Here is an 8,487-nt window from a genome sequence, read left to right as displayed (position 1 = left end):
TGATACATAACTGTGAAGTCTCTTTTTGGCTCTTGTGTCCTAAATTTAAATAAGAAAAAACAAATGATTCAAGAAATGTGAGCTGGTGTAAATTAAATACTCAATTAATAAAATAATTACTACCAAAAGAGTATTTTATTAATTCTATACAAAAGATGGATTACACAGAACAGATGGCCAGAAATCATAGATTTATACACAACATACAGCATGAAACGATCATCAAAAAATGCTTTTTGTACACAATAACATCTTTCAAACGAAGTGAAATAGCCAATAAGTTCAATAAATATTATGCTAATAAGTAATAACTATAATTAATAATTATCTACAAGCTGTAAAAGGGAATAAAATAGTATATTGTTGAAATTAGGGGGTATGGTTTATTACGTGTATTTATAATTTTAATTACTTTTTCTACATTTAATTATATTTTAATTTCTATTAGATTAGTTGGTGGTGTGGGTGTTAGTTTTATCTGTGTACGTCAGACTATTAAGGAAAAACTGAAAGAAATATTAAATCTACAATCTACTTTATATAACAATATTTAATCAAGAACTGAATATTACTATTCATTTAATAACATAAGACCCAAAACATCTCCAAGTCCAGACAATACACATGCTGATTTTCTTAAATATGTTGGCAAACAAGCAAACTCACTACTTTTATCTTGTAATCTCAACTAAAATACAATATCTGTCTGGAGAAAATCTATCATAACATCAATTTTGAAAAGCAATTATTCAACTAATATCTTTTCGAGTTATCGACAGATACCACTTACCAGTATGATAGCCAAAATTATGGAAGAGATGATTTCATAGATTGAATTGGTTCCTGGAATCTAGTAACTAACTTTCATCTTATTGAGTTGACTTTAGAAAATTACATTCAACAAATGGACAGATTTTAAATTTTAGTCAAGATATTAAAGATATTTTAAACAGAAAACAAAACACCTTAGCAATTTTAATTTATTTGCAAGGATCATATGGCTCTGTAAATATAAATCACTTAAGAAATTGCAAACTTAGGGTGTCCATGATAAAGTGTTACATTGGGTCAGTGACTTGATTATTTGATTCATTGTCACAAATATGTAAATAGAGACAGATTCATCTGGGCTTCCCACATTGTTGTTTTCAGGAATACATTTTCCAATATTAATGTCGATGGTCTAACTAAAGAAATAGGTCTTATGATAATCTCATCATTTGCAGATAATATGGTTGTCTAGAACAAAAAATCACAGTCCACAAATATTAATAAACTGAGCCAAAATCCCAACAGACTTTTTGACTCTACTTGGAGAACTCAAACTTGCTCAATCAAGGGAAACTTTACTAATAAAACACAATCCCAAGTTATTTCAAAATGAATAGTATATAAGTTAACTTTAACAGATGATGTTAAGAAATGTGATACTTTTCCAGACATTTTAAAAATCATTAGAAACGATAAATGATCTGGTCAGTGAGTGACTACATACAGTATTTTTTATAGATGGATCCTGTTTACCAAGCCATAGATGTAGTGGTGTTGTAGTACAATACCAGTATATTCCCTTTTACAGGGAATTATATTCAAACACTTGTTTGCCCCATTTTAACCGTGACAATGCTTTTTAGTTTTTTAAACTTTCTGGTTATTGTATTGTGTTTGTGTTTAGTGAAAGATTTTAGATAAGGGTGCAAATAGCCATAGTAGCTGACGCGCCCTTTTTAAATGCCACTAACTAACTAACTAACTAACTAACTAACTTCAAACACTGACTAATTTTGATAGTGAAAATTTAGATACACTTTTAAGCTTACAAAATCTCCAGTATCAACTTCATAAATCTGAGAAGGCTGTCATACTATCAGACTCAAAATCAGATATTCTTGCTGCAGTATTGGACGTAACAGCATGAAATCTCAATATTTTACAGTGTTTTAATATTTTAAGCAAAATGGTCGAATTACATCGACGACTGGTACTTCTGTGGATCCATGAACTTTATGGAGTGGGAGGTAATGAGGTAGTTGAAAGGTAGCAAAATTACTGTAAGGTTATCTATACCTGCATCTTACCACACTGTTAAAAGAATAACAAGATCAGAACATGACAATGTGGTAACAAAAATCGGAATGATTCTAAAGCAAATGAAAAAATTGCAATAGGCCATCCGGCATCTGCTCCACAATGGAGGAAAAATCCTCAGAAGAAACCAACTAATCAGACCAAATGGGGGATCCAAACTACCCTCGAGTGCAGCTCTGAATTTGCAGGCCAACGAGTCTACCAACTAAGCTACATTGGTGGCTCCACTAAAAATATGAAGTACATGGCACTCAGATTATTAAATTGACAAACCTAAACAATTATTCATCAGTTAAGCTATAAAATATAATACATAGCAAGCAAGTTAATTCAATTTAAAAGTATAAACAATTCAATCAGTTGAAATATGTAGAAATTGATAATAAATATCATGCAAATTACTTCACATCACAAGCATAAACAATTCATCACTTGTGGTATACAGCCTACTATTTAATTTATAGCACATACAATTCATCAGTTAAGCTATAGGCCTACAGTCTACTATTGAATTTACAGCATATATAATTCATCAATTAAGCGAAACAAAAATATAGTACAATACATAGTAAAAACAATACACCTAATTTAATAACTGAACTTCTATGAAAATCTACAGTGGCAGTACTCATATTATCACAGGCCATGATTGTCTCAAATATTTACAAAGAACTGATATTTCAGAATCTCCCCATGCCATTTCTGAAATCTCAATGAAGATATGGATCATTGTCTTGACTGTTTAACTTTACACAGCTTTCAATCATCTGGTTAAATATTGGAGTGCAAGATAACAAATGACATCAACTGCTGAACACTTGGTATCAATCAACCAACAACTTCATTACATTAAAGGGGGGAAAAAAAACTGAAAGAATTAATTGTATATAGACACAACACATAAGACAAGGCCGCTTCAGAACAGTAATTGGCAAGGCTCTGTTGTTTTAGGATTCTTATGTAGATTCAATTTCACCTGAAAGAAAAAAGTAGCATCTATAAGTATGCCTAATTATGAGAAATAAGAGAAACGGTTGCAATAGTAGTAGTAGTAGTAGTAGTAGTAGTAGTAGTAGTAGTAATGATAATGATAATAATAATAATAATAATAATAATAATAATAATAATAACTGCAAAGTATGGAAATTAATATTGAAATATAATATCAAAAGGTGATTTCACACCATCAACTCTTATCATTTAGTACAACAAATCTATTATATTCAGTTGCAATCACCAGTAGCTGTTCTTTCCTCCATTTTGTTGTTGGCTGATTTTTCACAAGTCTGCTATGATATGCAGCACTATCCATGACAATAACGCATTGCCCTAATGTTCTCAGGTCAACAACTGTGTTTGCACCCACTTCTCAACTACAGGGCTATTCATAGCACTATGGTAGTCCTGACTTTTCTTTCAATTGCATGAAAAAATTAAATCAGCACCTGCAATAAAAATTATACCTGGGCATATAATTACGTCACATGAATTCACAGCATTTAAATAAAGAAAATAAAACATAACATGACATGAGATCCTCTTTGGTGAAAGGCTTTCCCACGTTTTTATTTAGTCACCAATTTTTATATTTTTGTACCCTGATTTAAAAAATTACTCTTGCCAAATTTATGTAAAATATAAATCAATATAACTTACCGAGTATAAATCCACCTTTCGTTCCGGCATCTAATCTTCCACCCTCATTTGTTGGTCTATGAATAACACCATTCATGTCACTGGAAACTTCACCTGGTTTATTTCATGAATAAGTGGGTGATCCTACTTAAAAAAACAGAGAGACACAAGCAATTCACATTGACACTCTAAGAGACACAAAAATTTTAAAGACAGGAAAACCGTTCAAGAATTTTATAACTAACCTCTAGTTATAATATGAAACTATTAATTGCAAAACATGTTGATCCCACTTGAATTCATTACTAGTAGCCTATATTAATTGCAATTTCATATTCCACATAAGTGTTAACCTATTTGTTAGTAAAAAAATTCAATCACTCAATGTCTCACAATACATTGAAATTTACCATTCATAAAAATCCAAGTCTCATCCAAGAATACTACGGGTTTAGGGTTCTCACGCTCCACATTTCTTATATATTCTCTTAAAAACGAATAACATCACTTTCTCGTACATGTGTATAAGGATCCCCTTTGCTCCATAGAAATTTCATCTCTTTCAAAATTTTTTTCACCGATGATAAGGATACTCTAAATAAATATGTTTCATAATCATCATTCATATGTTCCAGAACTTTTGCTACTGTTAGTACTTCCCCTGTAACAGTAAATGAAAATTATGCCATATTTTTATACATATGACTAATATCAGAATTACATTGCATAAATCAACACAATAATTCCTGTAACTTCCCTACCTTTATGTAACTTGTCATAAATAAATCTCGCAATTGCATCTTTCGTAAAATCATCAGCATCAGTCACTGGATGTTTACGTAGTCTATGTTTTCCTGGTGTCACAAGTGGGGTCCCCTTCTGTGAATTTCTCACATTCGTGGCTGTAGTAAAGCCAAGCTGTAATAACAAACAATAACATAACACTTCTAAAAATTGTTATATCATAAAATTCATGCATGATACCAACATTTGCAGCTATATGAATAGAAAATGATCAATATGTTAGGTTGGGTCTACGATAGGTTTAAGTAGGCTAATATTTAGGTAATTCTCCAGAAAAGCTACATCAAAGAAGGCATAATTTTATTTTGTTTAATTGATTTCTGTGATATTTACATAGTGATGAACACGTGGTTTTAGTGCACAGCCACAAATACTTTCAGCACAAAAATCCTTTGACACTTACCTGTATATTCTAATGCATTGTTGTAGTCCCTCCCTCAAACTTGTTACTAATTACCAATATAACATGCGAGAGGTCCATGACGAAGAGAAATGGTTAGTTTCCCAGTAGTGCGTCCTCGTCCTCTCGAGTGTTATATCTTAACAAGTACTTTGGGTGGGGTGGCTTTTCTGAAGAAACACCATATTTAATATTACTTAGACCAGTCATGAATAAATTATTCAGCCAGAGTCAACGTTCCTATGCTTTATAGAGTATGTTATATAGTTATTATATAAAACTGAATTATTTTTAAGCACCATAACAGGCCAACATTCATGTAATATTTGCTGCAATATCAAGTTAATAATTACAATATGACTTGTATTTTCTTCGGCCGATGTGGCATGTAAATTGTGATCTGAACGGTTAATTTAATACTAAAAGAGAAAACTGGAAATTTACTTTCGTGCTGTTTGATTATTTGTTCGTCTAATTTGTAAATGTATTTAAGCTATCACCTACTGCAGTATTACAGTATCTTAAATGTATTTAGTTTGGCAATATGAAAATCACTGACTTGATTAAACATCTAGGCCTAACTTAAAAATTTGTTTTGTTTGACCACAATCATGAAATTATTAGTGCAAACTCCTAAAACTGAATACCACTTTGAAATGTATGTTTAAGAATACTTACTCCTAATAATTTTCCTATTCTGGTTGTAATTGCTGTCTCCGTTAGCATAATTCCTTCTTCATTATCTTCTTTCTTCAACTCATTATACACGTGAACTACAGATTTCTGAAGCGTACTCTGAATGCCACACATTTTCTTCCTTGGAGGAGTCACTGCAACACTATTTCATTTTTTTGACATAGTAATAAAAATCTAAACACGAAAGAAATTCATTAAAATTTGAAATAATATTTCTATCCATTACCCACGTGCATTATCACCCCCAAGTATATTATATTTATTCGTACTTATCTGACTATTCTTGAATTATAACCACAACGCAACACATAAAATAACTATTATGTATTAATATTAATACTAATATTAATTAATTATTAATAAGTTCGAATTTCACTATCTTCCAGTAACCGGCTGAGAAATCTAGTACAATTTTAATTTCATGGAACTCCAGTACCGGCAAATATTGTCGATATTTGCCTCAGCTGCCAACATACCAGTTACAAAATCACTACCATTTATAGTATTTGTCAGTATCGAAATTCGAAACGAAGTTGGCAAAAGAAAATTCAACCTTCAAACTAGAAAATCACCATAATCCACTAGCATTTGTAGTAATGGGGGAAAAATGGTTAGGTTTCACCCTTAGGGTATCAAGTTACCTGGTCTTCCCTATAACAGCTGCAACCCAGCGGAATGTCACAGGCATAGAGGCGGCAATTTTTATCGCCGACGGATCCAACTGCGAAACTTATTTCAGCAGTTCAACATTTCATACAGTATGGTGTACGATATCGTGCATGACACATTAAAATTTCATGAAGTTAGTGCCCGCTGGGTGCCTAAGAACCTGACAGACGACCACAAGGACCACTTAAGGCGTTACGCTGCAGAAGGGCATGACTTTCTGGTAGAAATTGTCACTGGTGATGAGTTCTGAGCTTATCACTACACGCCCGAAGCAAAGCAGGCCTCTATGGAGTGGAAACATGCTGCTTCCCCAGTAAAGGAAAAATTCAAAGTGACCCAATCTCCTAAGAAAGTGCTTGTGACAGTGTTCTGGGATATGTATTATGTTTTGTTGGTGGACTTTGCTAAACACGAGACCACTGTGGATGCTGCAGCCTACATTCAATTGTTGGTAAAGTTGCGTCGTGCCCTTCGTGACAAACGCCGTAACATCAATACCGACAATGTCGAACCTCTTCATGATAATGCTCACTTCCACGTTGAGGCTTCTGTTAGTGAGAAAATCAACACATTTGTTTGGGAGGTGCTCCAGCATCCACCATACAGTCCAAACCTTACACCGTCGGACTTTCATCTGTTTGATTCCATGAAGAAATTCCTGGCCGACCATCGCTTTGCGACCGATGCAGAAGTGCAATCAACTGTCCGTAGATGGCTATACTCCAACCGAACGAACTTCTATGAACAGGGTGTACTGAAACTGGTACTACGATGGGAGAGATGTGTTGAAAAACTTAGCGACTATGAAGAAAAGTAGAAGAAAGTTGTGAGTTCATTTGGGTATTTTTTAATTTTTATTTACCTATTAAACGTTTTTTTTTTAATTATCGTACGTTACTTTCCGATCCACCACGTATAATTAATATACAGCCGTACTTCCAGATCGGACGTAAGAGCAAAAAGCCTTCCTAATTTAGGAGTCTGATTTCTATTACCATTATTTCTGTTCATGAAATCTTTGCGTGAACTCCATGACACATCCATTTTTTTTGTAGCTTTATAGCTAGATACTGTCTAGTCCCTCACCATTTTGGCGGCTGCAATAAGTTGATAGCGTTGTATTTCCAGTATTTAATTCTCTCTTTTCCCATGTTAGACCTAAAATCAAAATAGGATAGGTAATTTCGTGATAGCCACTAAATTAATAAAAATAGATGTAATTGAAGTACGCTTCACGGGTAATAATTTTCTTCAAATAAATTCTTCTGGCAAAGCACAGAAATCTTGCTATGGGCCGAAATAATGAGGCTTGTTCGGCCACCACCACTTTCACAAGAAGAAAGCTAAGAAATCGCATCCATTTCCTAACCTTTAATTGACGCCATTAACAACATTATTATAATACAAATATATGTATATTAGAGGAACTCAAGTACTACAGTAGGGTAATTCCGGGGGAGATAGCCATGCGGGTGAGACGACCAACCGCTCTTATTTTTATTCTAATCATCTGTTTCCAATGAAAATCGGTTTGCCGCCAGATGTTAATTAAACGAAGTGATTGTTGCACCTGCGAAAACGGAAGGTTATTATTTCCGCTTTTTATAGCCGTTCGTGAGTCTGTGAGCAAGCAATAATTTTTCACCTTCTGAAATAACAATAGAGAAATACTGCATTTTGTGAGGAAATTTGCTGGAAACATTATTAAAGAGGTAAGGCATCTTTAAACATTCTATCTTAACTGTATTTTTTTCTCTTCACTGCTGCCAGTTTTTATTACGCGGTATGGCCATCTCTCCCGTAAAAAAAGGAGAGATGGCCAGCATTTTTCAGGGATAGATGGCCTACAATTGAGGAATATTATTATGTTAAAAGTATCGTTATTTCTAGATTCCGATAAAATATAAATCAAAGCCCGGCAGCAAACGTGTCTTTGGAATGAAGATGACTTATACCGTGCTTTTGAAGCCATTAAATATGGCACTTCTGTACGTCAAGCCTTCATTACATTTCATATTCCAAGAAAAGCCCTGGAAAGTAGAGTTAAAACAGACAATTCTACAAAGGGTGCAATGGGACCAAGTGACACATAGGCAATGACAATGGATGTAGGTTTGTTCGCCATATTAAATATGCAGAAACATGGATTTTCCCTTACAGGGACGGATGTCTATAGTCTCGCTTACATTTTTGCT

General features: G+C 33.5%; 1 long non-coding RNA gene across 1 annotated transcript; it reads right to left on the bottom strand.

Annotated features, from left to right (window-relative positions):
• Positions 1-472: 472 nt before the first annotated feature.
• Positions 473-6,285, bottom strand: LOC138691364 (uncharacterized). The gene is made up of 6 exons (XR_011329867.1): positions 5,606-6,285; positions 4,485-4,641; positions 4,134-4,384; positions 3,745-3,870; positions 3,326-3,533; positions 473-3,064 (listed from the first exon to the last, which is right to left on the bottom strand). It is a non-coding gene; the product is annotated as an uncharacterized lncRNA (long non-coding RNA).
• Between the last annotated feature and the right edge of the window lie 2,202 nt (positions 6,286-8,487).

Source organism: Periplaneta americana, chromosome 16 (genome assembly GCF_040183065.1).
Source record: "Periplaneta americana isolate PAMFEO1 chromosome 16, P.americana_PAMFEO1_priV1, whole genome shotgun sequence".
NCBI lineage: Eukaryota > Metazoa > Arthropoda > Insecta > Blattodea > Blattidae > Periplaneta > Periplaneta americana.
Note: the sequence above shows the minus strand (reverse complement) of the source record. Positions and strands in the feature narration are given on the sequence as shown.